Source organism: Camelus ferus, chromosome 28 (genome assembly GCF_009834535.1).
Source record: "Camelus ferus isolate YT-003-E chromosome 28, BCGSAC_Cfer_1.0, whole genome shotgun sequence".
In the NCBI taxonomy this organism is placed as follows: domain Eukaryota; kingdom Metazoa; phylum Chordata; class Mammalia; order Artiodactyla; family Camelidae; genus Camelus; species Camelus ferus.
Genome location: NC_045723.1, coordinates 1,150,117 through 1,166,275, shown reverse-complemented (window position 1 = coordinate 1,166,275; position 16,159 = coordinate 1,150,117).

Sequence of the window (16,159 nt, the reverse complement as noted above, 5' to 3'; positions counted from 1 at the left end):
GTCAGGCTGAGACACTCAGTTTGAGCTCAGAAGCTCACGTGTCCAGTGGACTGGGTAAGTCCTGTCTGGCCACACGGCTCCCAGGCCGCGGGACGCTCTGTGCTCATGCTGACTGGGCTTGATTTAAGGAGGGAGAGGGTGGCATCTCCGTCCTGAGATCAGTATTGTGATTTTGAACTTCATCTGCAAATCTCTACAGGTTGGTTAATTCTGGGAGACTTCCCTACAGCACTTACCATTAATCTCCTTCTGTTTCATTTAGAGCATTTGTGATGTGATAGAGGTGATACAACTTGGCTCTTATGCATTGAGTCCGTCTCAGTCCAGAACAGAAACACATAGTGACCGGGAAGACAGGCAAGCGAGGTGCTGAGTTCGTCTTCCGGTGTTCAGAGGACGGGGTTACAGGGAAGGGCGTTAAGCAAATACTAGGTAACCCTTTCTTTAGTGATTGGTGAGAAATGGTTCCAGGAAGTAGGGATAGAATGTGACTGGGAGAAGTTAAGTGGGTAAGACTATAGAATTGTCCCTCGGTATCCGTGGGGATTAATTCCAGGAGCCCCGTGGGGCATCCGTGGGTGCTCAGGTCACTTGTGGCTGGCTCTTCAGGTCCGCAGAGTGGCTTTACCCCATGGCTGGTTGAATCCGCAGATGTGGAGGGCTGACTGTGTAATCAAATAACAATTGATTCTTCCTGATTTTCCTTATTTTGTGGAGGAGAAGAAGGGTATAGTTAGGTCGCACAGACCTGCCTCACGCACACCTGAATCCACACTCTCACGTGCTGCGGTTGCAGACAGTGGCTCCCCAGGGGGTCTCCTTCCCCAGGTACCTCAGAGAAGTTGTCCTGGATGCAAAGGCCCTTTATGAGAGATGTGAAAGGGGTGCTTAGGAGGGGGTCCTCTGTCACTGATGCCTCAACCTTTTGTCATTTATCACCTCCAGCTTTCAGTTCAGTTCTCTTCTGTAACAATCTCAAATTTTGACAGTTTTCAGGTGTGACAGGCCAAATGTGTTGTGAGTTGTGTTGCCTACTTTAGAAACATGTTCCTATGACAGCGATTTTGTCCTGCTTACGGGAATCAGTTGTTATAAATAAATACAGCCTTTTTGACAGGTGGCTTTCGACACGCATTCTTGGTGTTTGTGTTCACACCGCCAGGGTGCAGGCTTTCTACCCTCTGCACACTGCCCCCACTCAGTGACTCCACGGGGACCTGTCCCTTGTGTGCTGTGAGGAGTTCCCTGGGTCCAGCCCCCACCTCCCGCTGCTGCAGCAGCCTCGTCTTCTCTTCTCTGCATTGTCTCCAGTGAGGACGTGTCTAAGCCATCCCTCTGCATGTTTGACCCTGTTCTCTCCCACACTCTTTAGGACTTTGTTCCAGTAAATCATCATCTTGTCTCCGTCTCTCCCTTGATGTGAGGCCTCAGGCAGTAAGTGTTCTGATTGGGTGGCGGAGACTGTTCCCTGCCACAGACTGAGATTCTCCAGCTCTGCTCGAGCAGCAGTGGGACCAGCTAAGAGTAAACCCCCAGCCTCCCTGCAGGCTCGGACTGCCAGAGGGCGGTGGCCAGAAGTTGGCTGGGAGTTCTGGACAAGCTTCTTAAGAGGGACAGACACGTGGCATGTGCCCTTTTTGGGCTTAACCCCCTCTGCCCTCTAACTGAGGTGTAGATGTGATTGCAGCCCACCTGGGCCACAGGTGTGCTTACAGAGCCAGAGTGGGGGGATGATATTCCTGATGACACTGGAGCCCCTGTAGGCCAGCTCTTGACTGCCCTCTCTGGACCTCTGTTACTGAGAAAGAAAGAACTTCCATCTTGGTTTCTCTTAGAAGTAGCTGATGCATCTCCCGTTAAAGCCCCCGCCCATCATCAGTCAGAACTACAGCCGTGCTCGCTTTCCACTCTTTGCTTTCAAATTGCTCCACAGAACAGAGCAGTGCAGAGTCCCTTCCTCCACTTCATCCTCATTGCCTTTCAGTAACTTCATGGATCAGACTCTGTGAAAAGACTAGGTACTCTGAACGGCCCACCTAATGATAACTCAACATGTTGGATGAAACTTTTTTTTAATGTTCTTAAATGTGCCACTGAGTCATCAAGAAAAGAATTCATCCTCTGAGGCCAAAAACAAAGTGAAAGCTAAACTGCAGAAAGGTCAGTGAGCCTTCAGCTCGTTTACTCCCAGGGGCATGTGCCGGATCTTGGTGATACTGAGCTTCTGTGAGAATGGACTTGTGGGGGACAGGTGGCAGGAGGTAAGCCTGGGGAACCCTGCAGGAGGATCCTCTTGCAAACAGCTGGAATCCCAGAGGACTGCCTTCAGTCTTGGGGGGAACTGGCAGTAGTTGGAAAGGAGAGGAACACAAGTAGGGATCCCTAAGAAGTCACTTACACGCCTTCTCCCATGTGGTTTGAATTCCCAGGGTACACGTGGTCTAAACATTTCTCATGCCAAGTTCTTAAAGAGGTCCTAAGTTGGTAACACCCTCGGGCTGAGGGCCAAAGCAGCTGCATACCCACACGAGAAGAGCAACTTTAATTTAGGCTCAGACACTCTCCATAGGACATGAACTCAGAGTCATAAATCAGAAACCCACAAATCACACTATGCCTCATATAAGGCATCCTGAATGAAAGCCAGCAGAAAACGGTGCAATCAGACTGCAAAGATTTAGAGAAGTAGAGTTTTCAAGACAAAAAAAAAAAGTGAGTACATTTAATATGTTTAAAGAAAGGAGTAAAGAAGAGTTGCTCATATAAATGCCTTATAAAAATATCCAGTGGAAGAAAGAACTAATAAACTGGAAAGCAGAGCCAAATGATCACCCTGTGGGTAACACACAGAGACAAACAGGAGGAAACGTAAGAGGCTAAGAGATGTGGAGGAGAGGCTGAGAAGGTCTAACATATCTCTTAGAATTTTAAAAGGAGAATATTGGATATAGGCAATATTTGGGAAGATGAAGGTTGATTTTTCCAGAATTGATGAAGGACATCAACCCTCAAACTCAGAAAGCTGTATAAATGTCAAGTAAGTGAGGAATCCACAGCATATATATAGTGAAACTGCAGAATGTCAAACGCAGTAGGAAAAGTCGGATTACCTACAAACACATAACAGGCCCACTGCCTTCTCAGCAGCAGCAGTGAAAGCCAGAACACTGGAACAGTGATCTATGGGCCAAGAAGAGACAAGACAAAAACTACTAATCAGGAATTGTTTTCTCTGACATAAATCATCGCAGTGTTCTCCTAGGTCAGTCTACCAAGGATATGGAAAAAAATAAATGGGACCTAATTAAACTTACAGTATTTACACAGCAAAGGAAACCATAAACAAAACAAAAATACAATCTATGGAATGGGAGAAAATATTTGCGAACAATGCAACAGACAAAGGTTTTATCTCCAGAATGTGCAAACAGCTCATACAACTCAATAACAAAAACACAAACAAACAAATCAAAAAATGGGCAGAAAACCTAAAGATTTATCCAGTGAAGACACACAGATGGCCAATAGGAACATGAAAAGATACTCAGTATTGCCAGTTATCAGAGAAATGCAAGTCAAAACCACAATGAGGTATCACCTCATACCAGTCAGAATGGTCATCATTAAGAAGTCCACAAATGATAAATGCTGGAGAGGGTGTGGAGAAAAAGAAACCCTCCTATACTGTTGGTGGGAATGTAAATTGGTGCAGCCACTATGGAAAACAGTATGGAGATTTCTTAAAAAACTAAAAATAGACTTACCATAAGATCCAGCAATCCCACTCCTGGGCATGTATCTCGGGAAAACTAATCTGAAAAGATATATGCACCCCAATGTTCATAGCAGCACTATTTACAACAGCCAAGACATGGGAACAACCTAAATATCCATTGTTAGATGACTGGATAAAGAAGTTGTGGTATATTTATACAGTGGAATACTACTCAGCCATAAAAAGTAATCAAATAATGCCATTTGCAGCAACATGGATGGACCTAGAGATAATCATACTAAGTGAAGTAAGCCAGACAAAGACAAATATCAGGATATCACTTATATGTGGACTCTAAAAAAATGGCACAAATGAACTTATTTACAAAACAGAAACAGACAGACACAGAAAACAAACATGGTTACCTGGGGGCAGGGAAAGAGGGATAAATTAGGAGTTTGGGATTTGCAGATACATACTACTATATATAAAATAGATAAAAAGTGAACACCCACTGTTTAGCACAGGGAACTGTATTCAGTATCTTGTAATAACCTATAATGATAAAGAATATGAAAAAGAATATATATGTATAACTGAATCACTATGCTGTACACCAGAAATTTACACAACATTGTAAATCAACTATGCTTCAATTAAAAAAATCATTAATACCCAGTGAAGCTATATCTTAGGAATGAGGTTGAAATGGATATTTCAGACATAGGGTGAGTACATTTATCGTCAGTAGACTCTCACTAAAGGAAATGTAGAGGATTTACTTTTGCAGAAGGACAATGAACTAATGAAAGCTCTGAGACTCGAGAAAGCATAGTGACCAAAAGATGGGTAAATCTGAATGAGCATTGACTTCACAAAACAATATGAATAATATGATATTAAGACAAAATAGAACTGAAAAACAGGACAAAATAACACAAATTGAAGGGGGCTTAATTGGGGCTTAAATGTTCTTAGACACTTATAAATAGTCAAGAGGTTATGCATGTTAAAATATTCAAGTAGCAGTGAAAGAAAAAAAGTATGTAACTTAAAGTAGTATATGTATGTGTGTGAGGGGGGCTCAGTCAATTAAAAAAAAAAGACTAGATTGAAGAATAAAAAGAAACAGAAAAGGCAGAATCATAGAAAGCCCAAAAGAGGATGCTAGAAATAAACCTAAAACAGTAAGCACAGTAAGTATGAATGGATAATAAATACTCTTCATAGTCTTACCATATGATCCAGGAGTCATGCCCCTACGTGTTTACCCAACTTATATGAAACTTACGTCCACACAAAAATCTGCACACAAATGTTTATAGCAGCTTTGTTTATAATGACCAAAACCCAAACAACCAGAATGTCTATCAGTAGATAAATATCTAAACAAATTATAATTTGATACAATGGAAGGTAATTCAGTGGTAAAAAGAAATGAGCTACCAAGCCACAAAAAGCATCAATGCTGAGTGAAATAAGAGTCTGAAAAGACTGTCTGTGGTGTGATTCTAATTATTTGATGTTCTGGAGAAGGCAAAGCTGTGGAGATGTTAAAAAGATCAGGGGTTCGGGGGCGGGTGGGAGGGTTGAATAGGTGAAGCACGAAGGATTTTTAGGACAGTGAAACTATTCTGAATGAAACGATGGTGGAGGTACGACATTTTGCATTTGTCAAAACCCATAGAACTTTACAGCACAGTGACTCTTAATGTATGCAAATTAAAAAAATCTCTAAGGGAGTCAGGGGCTACATGGATGGAATACAGAATGTAGTAAAACAATTAACTCTCTTAGAAGTGTTTGAAACAACCTCATGGAAGGGGTTAGGGGAAAGGTGCTGACCCAGGTAACCTTGGAAATGAGTGGAGTCTGTAAGATGAAAGACAAAAGAAATGTGTACTTAAATACGGTACTCCAGCTGATAAAGTTATTTCTCACATTGGCACATGTTAATAGTTCTGATACTGCTGTCATATACCAGGTTTAAACAAGTGGACAGCAGCTGATGGGAGCCAGGTTTCTCACTTTTGGAGCATGAAGTTACAGATAAGCTGGAGGAGGAGGCTGGAGCGATCCAAGTGTAATGGATTAGAGTTGGAGCCATCAGTGTGAACTCCTGTCTAACTTAATACAGGCACAAGTGGTAGCATATGTAGATAGTGTGTATACGCAGATTAGTAAACACATTTCCTTGCTCTCAGTTGCAGGGACTGAAAAGCAATGACACCCCAGTAATAAAGACCACACCTATCACTCAGATATTAATTTCTAATATTGCCAAAAAAAGGAACCAGAGCTCTTTACAGAAGTGGCTGAATCTAAAACCTGAGCAGCCACTGTGGAAAACAGTATGGAGATTCCTCAAAAGACTAGGACTAGACTTACCATATGACCCAGGAATCCCGCTCCTGGGCAGTATATCCAGAAGGAACCCTACTTCAAAAAGACACCAGCACCCCAATGTTCATAGTGGCACTATTTACAATAGCCAAGACATGGAAACAGCCTAGATGTCCATCAACAGATGACTGGATAAAGAAGATGTGGTATATTTTTACAATGGAATACTATTCAGCCATAAAAACCGACAACATAACGCCATTTGCAGCAACATGGATGTCCCTGGAGAATGTCATTCTAAGTGAAGTAAGCCAGAAAGAGAAAGAAAAATACCATATGAGATCGCTCATATATGTGGAATCTAAAAAAAAGAAAAAAATACAAAACAGAAACAGACTCATAGACATAGAATACAAACTTGTGGGAAGGGATAGACTGGGATTTCAAAATTTGTAGATACTGACAGGCATACGTAGAATAGATAAACAAGATTATACTGTATAGCACAGGGAAATATATACAAGATCTTGGTAGCTCACAGTGAAAAAAATGTGACAATGAATATATGTGTGTTCATGTGTAACTGAAAAATTGTGCTCTACACTGGAATTTGACACAACGTTGTAAAATGACTATAACTCAATAAAAAATGTTAAAAAAAAAAAACAGAGCAGGAAATAGATTAGCCTGGATCACCTGGTAGTGCCAGAAAGTAGAGAAGTGCTCAAAACAAAACGAAAAACCACAATGATAGAACTGTGTCAAAGGGATGCAGGAGGTGGCTGAAGGATCTCATGGCTAAACATTTTGAGCAACAAAATATCAGATTATAACCCAGAGTATAAAGTAAATATCCAACTGATTGAATAGATAAACATGTTGGGGAGAAGAGATCACCCCCCCATGCAGAATTCTGAATAATTTATGCAGATAATCTGCACGTAAGCTGTTCCATTCTTCAAGCATGAGCTGCACAAGGTGACTTCCTTCCGAAGTGTTCAGTTTGGAAAGGGTTGGGGAGAATGGCTTGGCAGTGCAGAAAGTTGGCAAGTTCTATCTCAGCCAGGTGGCCAAGGTCAAGGTCACTGGCGATAAGGCATGTTGTTAGTATGGACCCTGGATATGACAGGATGAAGATAATACAAGGTAAACGCTTCAGTCTTTCTCCCTCTAAAACTCATAACTGTGCACAAACATCTGACAAATCCCAATTGAGGAATGTTCTGTAAAACAGCTGACAAAATTCAAAATGGTCAAGGTCATCAAAAACAAGGGAAATCTGAGAAACTGTGACCTCTCAAGAGGCGCTGAAGGAGATGTGACTACTTAATGTGGTGTCCTGATGAGATTCTAGAACAGAAGAATGAAAGAATTCTAAGTAAAGTATGGACTTGAATGAATAATTATCCATATTGATTCATTAACTGTAACAAATGTCCCATATTAATGTAAGATGTAATAATAGAGGATTTGGGCGCAGGGTGTATGGGAAGTCTCTCTACTATCTGCTTAATTTTTCTGTAAAGCTAACACTATACTAAAAAATAAAGTTGACTTTAAACAATATGGTGGTTCATCAATCACATCAAACCAGAAGTTGTAACTAACGTAAGAAAGGTGGTGCTCAGTTCTTGATTGTCATCTGTCTGTGGTCAAGTGCCAGAATTAAATGAAAGGGCTCAAGTCTGCCCACATGTGGAGCCTGAGCCAAGATTTGGGGTGCAGAGTAAGAGGAGACCCAGGAGGCAGGGGAGGGGACAGGCCAGCATGAGGGTGAGAATCTGCAGTCAGTGCTGTCAGCAGTGGGAAGTCCATCCCTCAGGGCCTTCCAAGAAGCACGCAGAGTTGTCCACCCACAGGGAGGAGGCTGGGTCACTTACCTCCCAATCCTGACCCACTCTGTTGACAGTGCTCCCAGGGGAGCGGACGCCCGTTCACTTCTGGGCTGCACCTGCATGAAGGCTGAGCAAGTGTTGGTGTCCGAGGGAAGGACCTGGACAGACAGACCCAGTGTGAGCCTTTAGGTGGAATGCTGGTGGTGTAATGCCAGGGTGAGCTTGCCTGGAAGCTCATTCTATTTTATACGTTTAAAGAGCTTGCTTACACATATTCAGACATCAATTTTTGTCATATATCACTCTTGTGCAGACATACAAAGGAAAACAGAAGCAAAATAAACTGATTAAGGCAGTCCTAAAATGTTGTTTCATTCAGAGTCCAGCTCTGACGCCCTGTCCTGCTAGTTTGGATGCTGGCACTTCCTTGATCCTACCAGAAGGTGGCAGGCGAAACAACTTGATCCCCACAGCTGCCTGGGCAGCAGTCACTGCAGACGCACCCTGACCTCAGAAGTGTGGGGAAAGGTGCTTGGAGTTGATGAAATGAGTAGGTTTCATCCCACAGTAGATGTGGGAGATGCATTAGGCTATTCTAACTTAACCATTCTAGCTTTTAATTTTAAAAGCAGATCATTAACTCTGAACCCATTCGTTGACATTTAAAATGTTGAAAATACCAGCTTCCTACTAGGAAAAAAATGCTGCTACTATTCTTTGTATACCTATTAAAGCAAATACAGTGTTTTTTAAAAATTAAAAACCAATACTTCTTTTTTGTAGGTAACTTTTTCTGAGCTGGTGATTTTAAAAATTTTAAAGAAACATTTCAAAATATATCTATAAAAAGTTGTAGTTAGTAAAAAGTTGAATAATTAACAAATCAGTCCTTTGCCTTTTTGCAAATGTTATAGAAAAGAAGAAACAACTTGCAACTGTTTGTTCTGTCCCTTCGATTTGAGATACAAATGAAGTAGAGTCATAAACACAAACACACACACGTACACACACACCCACAAGCAAGTTGAACTGGACTGGACTACATTCTAAGTGCAGTAACTAAATCAGAGTCGGGGGTAGATCTGTTAGCTCCTTGTTACCACTCCTTACTGACTTTGAGTCCCAAAGATTTTCTGATTCTGTTTTGGTTTCCCAATGCTACCGAAAAGAAAATGTGAGAATTTCCTGTACACTTGGCAGTTATGTTTCTTACAGTAAATTAACGCAGTTCCCAAACTCTGTGCTAAATTACCCCAGATTCCAACAAGTTAATGGAAACAGGATAGTCTGCGTTGTCAAGGGAAACAGCAATACTGCACATTTATCCAACACTGCAGGAGCTACTAGCTCCAAGGGGTTCACAGCTTCCTCATCAGCTTGTGCTGCCTCTCGTTTGATGATGTCATTTTTCCAAAGCTGGGTTTTCGGCGGTTGCTGAGCTAAAAGCAGGTACAGCCGAAAAATCAACATGGAGCAGGAAATGAGGGTGGCAGCGTCAAATTCCAAGGTGGAGGAAGTGTGCCGTGGCCAGCAGGCACTCACATCACGTTAATAAGTCATAAATGTATTTTTCTTTCAGTTTATATATGTATATTCAAACAGCTAAAAGTTTTTAGGGCATAAGTGCTTATTAAGTTGTTTGGCCTTAACTACTGAATAAAAGAAATTTACATATTTCTTTCGGCTTAGGGGCACAGTGAAAAAGTTTCTGAGCTGTGAACCAATGGAAGTTTAGGAACCTCTCGTAAATTTGTGTCCTGGTTTATAATTAAATCTGAATTATAGTGGTTAGTACAGATCCATCCCTGAGACTTGATAATCTCTAAATTAAAGGATAACCTTGAATATCTCAGGCTGAGGACTACACCCTGAAACCTGGAGTGACTCCAGATTACCCCAAGGACCAACCTTCGTGAGTGGAGCACACAGCTTCATCTTTATCACCACCCACAGCAGAACTGGTCGCTTCTCATGGTGCCATTATAGTGTGTTTAACCTCCCTGTGCCTCAGTTTTCTCATCTGTAAAAAGGATCCAACCCAGACGGTTATCGTGAGGATTAAATGAGCTAAGATTTGTGACGAGCTAAGATTTGTGACGTGCTAAGAACAGTCTGCTGATGCCTTAGTGTCTTTGATGTTGTAATAACAGTAATCACCATCGACAGCAGCAGCAGCCTATGTTTTGAAAGCCTAGAGGCTTTGGCATTGAGGTAGATTTGCTCATTTGAGGTTAATTGCTTGGTTCTGGTACTTGTGATTATAAATTGGGCCTCACATGACCCAGAAACTCTTACAGTAAGTTTGTCCATACAATTTAGGAAGAATCTTAAATTACATCTCTTAACGTTCTTATTTGGGGAACTTCATGTAGTTTTCTTCCCTTTTATATTTCCACCATAACGTAATTCTTCTCTGTATTCTATTTTTTCTCTGCTCTTTTACATTTTGCTTAGGATGTTAGGAAATACCCATCCCTCTCTAAATTATCCTTTACTTTCTTGATGTCCTAGTGAGTAAAATTTCTCTGCCAAAAGCATATGAGACTTTTATGTTCTCACAGAATTTCATTTATCACTTTCCAGGACAAGTCTCCTCCACTTGGATTAAATGCTGGGATATTTTTGCATTGATTTTTCTCTCTTTGAAGTCTCTACTGCGTAACAGTTGATCATGTTATCTCAGTGTTATCTTAATGGATGCACCCTCTCAGTTACAGGACCGGCCTCCACAAGGAAGGAGGACCAGGTGCAGGGCTGTGAGGCATCTGGGCTGTTGCTCTTCTCTTCCGGGACCCAAGCTGGGAATTCTTCCAGAATGACGTCCAGCTCACAGAAGCCTGTGACCACGTGCAGACACAGGAGGAGAAGGATCGCTGGGCTCGAAGGCACGTTTTCCATTTTCCATTGGGTTAGAGCGAGTCAGAGAGAGAAGCAGCAACAGCTGGCAGGTCGCTAAGCAGATGGAAGTCCCCTGAACTTGGGAACTCCCTCCAGGGCTTCTTGTGCACTCTCCCCTCACTTCCCTCAGCAGACCCTCCCGCCTCTCTTCAGCCAGACATATTTTTGGCAGTGGGAGGTCTTGGGAGAATGAACTTTCAGTGTTAGTGGACACATTTTATGCTTCCATCAGTAAATAATGGATTGGGTGGGGGGTGGCGAATTTCTTCAAAATGAAGTCTGAGTCACATATGATCTGCCGTTCTAGCGATTTTGCCACACAGTATGATTTACGGTAGATGCCATTCCACCCAGCACTTTCCCAGCACCTGCTTGTGTTTGTGACCTTCCATAGTTCTTACCCTAAACCCAATAAGCACATCCGTTTAAAGAAAGAAAAAAGGAAGGAAGGAAGAGAGGGAAAGAAGGATGGAAAGGCAGAGGGAGGGAAGAATCAGTGTTGTTTGGAGGCCCTGTGTTGGTGACTATTTTTAAGTTAATAAGTTTGTTCTTTTGCAAATAGGACAGTAGGTGGGTAAGAAGCTTTGCCAGTTTTGTTCGGTGCTTTTACTTGTTTGGACAGGGAAGGTTTTGATAATTTTCGGTTGGTGCCTAGCATACAGGAGACTTCTGCATGGGATTTTTGCATGATCTAATGGCACCACGATCAGGGTTTGTGTCCATGTAGATTTAGGAAAAACTTTTAAATGGCAGAAGTAGAGTTTAAGAAAGGAAGTTGCTGCTGAAAGTCCACAAAGATTATCCTTTATTTGTCAGGATTTGCTCATGGGTGCGTGTCAGTGTTTGCAGAAGCAGAGAAATGCAACACGTAAGAGCTCGTGAAGGCTCTCCAAGGCCACCGCCACACGGTGTCCTCTTTCAGAGACAGCAGGCCTGCTGAGTAAATGCACAAGAACTCGGGAACTCAACAGGCACCCAAATAAAACGGCTGCTGAGCAGGGGCTTACAGCTCAAGAAGCAATCTCTGGTTGCATGTGTGGCTGCAGCAAAGTAAATTAGCTCCTGCCTGGGGCATGCAAAAAAAAATCAGGTCAGGACCAGGAGCCACTGAGAGGCTGGTCTGAACGGTGCATAATGACCGTGCCCTCTCCTAGGGAGAAAGTGTCTTCTTGGTAGATTTTCCTCGAGGTGTGCAGAATAGGTCGGTTTCCCTAGAGCATCTGATCACAGCTTAGCGAAGCAAGGCAGGAAGAAACAAAGGAGACTGACTGGATTCCGGGGTCTGTAGGTAGAGCTGATACATAAAGTTCAGACTGCAAAGATCTGGCAGAACCGGAGGACCTACCAAGTGGTTTAAGGGTGTGTGTTCCAGAGCGGGATCACCCCAGTTTGAAAGCTACCTTTGCTGTTTGGTGGCTGTGTGATGTTGGGCAAGTTACTTAACCTTTCTGGTCTTCAGTTTCCTCCACTGTAAAAAATATATATGGTAATAGCATGGACCTCACAGGGCTGTTGTAAAGATTAATATTATAATTATGACAGAAACTCCTGTTTGTGTCTTGCTCAGTACTGGGCCTCGCTCTACTAGGTACTAGGTAAGTATTTATTATATGAATTCATTCATCAGACCTAGAGTACCAGCCACTATTACTGCCCACAGCCCACCACAAACGTAGTGGCATAAACAACCACCCTTTTGCTATGTTCACAAATTCTGCGGATCAGGACCTAGTAGGCGTGGCTTTCCTTTGCTCCACTATGTTGGGGCCCTCAACCAGGAAGACGAGTGCTGGGAGTAAGTCGGGTGGCCAGGGCCATGACATACCAAGGCTCCTTCATGCACGTGTGTGGGGCCAGGTCGGGCTGGCTTGAAGACTGGGATCACTGGGACCATCAGCCAGAACCTACTTGTGCCTGGGTCATGGCCTTGGCTTTGCCCATCTTGGATGCTCGAGAGCCAGAAGGAAGCTGATAGCCTGTTGTGACTGAACCCCAGACGTCACAGGAGGTCACTTCCACCACATTCTACTGGTGGAAGCTGTCATCTGCAGGCTGAGATTCAAGGGATGGGTATTTGATTGGACAGGAGAGCCTCACCAGCCCCAACCGCTCTGGAAGTCCCCTGGGCATTGCTTGAGTGGGCAGAACTGGCACCCCAGATTCCTTAGAGGAGCCAAAGCCCCTGGTTGACTTTGGTCCACCCCCTGGGTGGGCCTGACCAAAAGGAACCTCAGAATCACTGCCCTTTTTCATAGGGACTGAGTGCAGGACCTTGGAGTGGCTCGCAAGGCCGCAGAGCCGGGATCAGAGGCTTGTCTCCCATCTCCTGCCTTCCAGCACCGCGGCTGACGGTCACGCTACCTGAAGTCAGCCCCGAGTCGCTATTCTTATCCTGTGAGGTTGCCTCTGCGCCGTTGTTTTAATTACAGGCTGTTATTCCATTTAAAAAATCAGCACTGGGATTAAGTAAAGGTGCTGTCATTTTAAAAGCCAGACTCATGGCCTAAAAACTCATCAGTGAATCAGAGGACAAATGTTCCCATTGTGCTGGTTAAAAATAGGAGCCCTGGAAAAAGTGACAGAATGAGATGAATGCCATTAAAGTGTAATTACATTTACTGTAAATGTGAGCCTGGGGAAGCGTCTATTCTAAGCAGAGACGCTCTAGCAGAGCCTGTGACACGGAAAACCCAGAGCCTCGGCTGATGGCTGCTTTTATGTTCTGAATCATTATAGTGCATGTTACCGTGCATCGTTCCTCGTGTCCATTAGCCTCATTAGGGATGCTCGAAAGAGTCATCACTCCAATGGGAAGGAAGGACCGTGCAGTTCCCCTTGCACCTCAGAATGTGACTTTTCTGTTCTCAGAAGGCAGTGTTTCCATACATCTGTCTTCTGTATGTCCATAAATCTGTGTGCATATCTCTGGATCTCCTACCTCAGCAGTCAAGTGTAGTAGCTGGATTGGACATACTTGAAAGGCAGGGCTAAATTGTTTTTTCATGAAAATAGCTTGTGTTTTTCTGATTTTAAAACAATGCCTTCTTGCCATATAAAGATTTGAAAAAAAAAAAAATGAAGAAAATAGACTATCCTAAATCCAGCCACACACAGTTAAAGCACTGTTAACATTTTGATGAACATCCTTCCAAATCAGAATCTCTTTGTGGATTTAGAGACGGTCCTGACGTTTCTGTTGCTGTTGTTAAAGCTCAGTAATATATTCTGGTCCTATTTTTATGATAATCTAGAAGGACGTCATCATGTCTAGTGGCTAATAGGACAGGGTGCTATGGGATCAGTGTACCATCATTTACTTACTTAATAATGACACTCAATGTCATAATGAGCCAAATAAAATTTTGATTCAGAGTTAAAAATCATTCTTTTCCATTATTGAAAGACAAATGACTTCAAGTTAAAAAAATATATGTATACTATGCTTTGATGAACATGTTGCATAGACATCTTTAAACAGTTGGCCAATTATTTTCTTATGTATTCCTAGAAGTGGGATTGCTAGATAAAAGATATACACATTTACTATTTTGATATCTCTTTTACCAAATTTGCCTCTGGATATGTGCCAGTTTACACTCCCACAAACACCTTTGTCAATGTTAGGTATTATAAATCCTACCAATCAAGAAAACAGTTTTTAAAAATTTGTATATAATTGGCCATTTGTATGTCTTTGAAAAATTACCTGTTCTTTACCCATTTTTATTGAGGTATTCTTTTTTATTGATTTGCAACTGCTCTTTGCATATTAAAGACACTAGCACTTTGTCATGTGTTTGCTCTCATTTTTTCTCAGTTTATCTTTGTTTTGAACCTGTTTATTTTTGTTTTGTTTTAGTTCATTTTTGCCATATAGAAGTGTTACAGTGTTAAGCACTTTCTTGTTTTCCTTTATGACTTTTGAGAGCACAAAACTTGCCTGGGTCCAGATAAAAGCGGCACCTATGTTTGTTTCTGGTATTTTAATGTTTTCATTTTGTTTTGTTTGATATAATTTTAGTATAAGAAACCCACCTCTATTTTTGCTTCCCAGATGGTTATCCAATTAGGATTTTTTTTTTTTAAAGCTTTGTTGGAGAGGTAGAGGCCAAAGAGACCAGAGAAAATAGAGGCTGAAAAGCAGGACTGGGTTCTTTTTCTGACCTCTGTCCTCAGCATCCTTTCCCCCATAGGCGGAGGACTAAGGGAAGTCAGGGTAGCTTTCGGTGTTGACTTTCCAGAAATGTTGGCTGAAGCCAGGAATAAAATTGGGACAGTTCCCTGAAACTTGGCATGCAAGTTAGCTTTAAAGGGAATGATAAACAGGACGACGTTAAGAGGTAGCTCATGTAATAGAAAGGGTTTCCACTTCTCCCGGAGGCTACCTTCTCCACGCTGAGCCCACGACTATTAGAGACTTGGTGTCCTTCACCTCTCCTCACAGTGGTGTGATGCTAACACCAGTGCTGGCTCTCTGGTGACCAGCCATCAGTGCTTCTGGTTGAAAACCCCTTGAGGGTAGGTGCTGACAACTCACCCACATGTCCCCTGCAGTCACGTGGCCCCTGGTGCACAGCTGGCACTTGGAGGGCCTTTCCGACATGAGAGAAAGGCACTAGGGTAGTTCCCCTGATCTTGCAGGGTCCACAGTGGGGATCAGTCTCTACCAGGTGTCATGATGAGTCAAGCAAAATTTGGGCTTATAGCTAAAAATTATGCATTTGTTGTATTCATTTTATTTTTCATGTTCACTTTTGCAGTAGGCGTTGTTGAGTGTCTGCTGCATGCCAGGAAAGTGCTGGGTGCTGGGAGCCTACCCTTGCCATGCTCCCAGATGCAGTGGGGAGAAAGCACCGTGGGTGCGGAGAGAAGAGGTGACACCCGAGAATGCCCACAGCCTGGGCTCTGCTGCGCCCAGTGAGGTGGGAGCGGCGTCTGAGGGCGGTGGCTTCTGGGATGAGTCCTGAAGGATACGGACAGGTAAGACATTCTGTTCATTAAAAACACTTTCTCCCAGGAAATCCAGGGCAAAAGGGCAGCCTGCAAGAAGGCCCAGGTTTTGTTCTTGTTAAGGGTGAGCCCTTAAACCTGCCAGGAAGCTTGGGCAGAGGTTTGTTTCAAGTTTCTTTATCATCCGGACGTCTGTCGCAGTTCAAAGTCTAGATATCTGTGTCTGCATACTGTGCATCAGACTACACTGACATGGACCTCGCGGGCCCTGAGCACAATTAGGACACAGTGGCAGCCGGCTCGGCTGGACGGAACCGCGCAGTCGGCCTGCTCAGGCTGGGGCCTGGACGCTGGCGCTGGGCTGGGCTGGGCAGAATCCTGGTGGTCTGGTCCCCACAGGGTGATGGGGAACCACAGC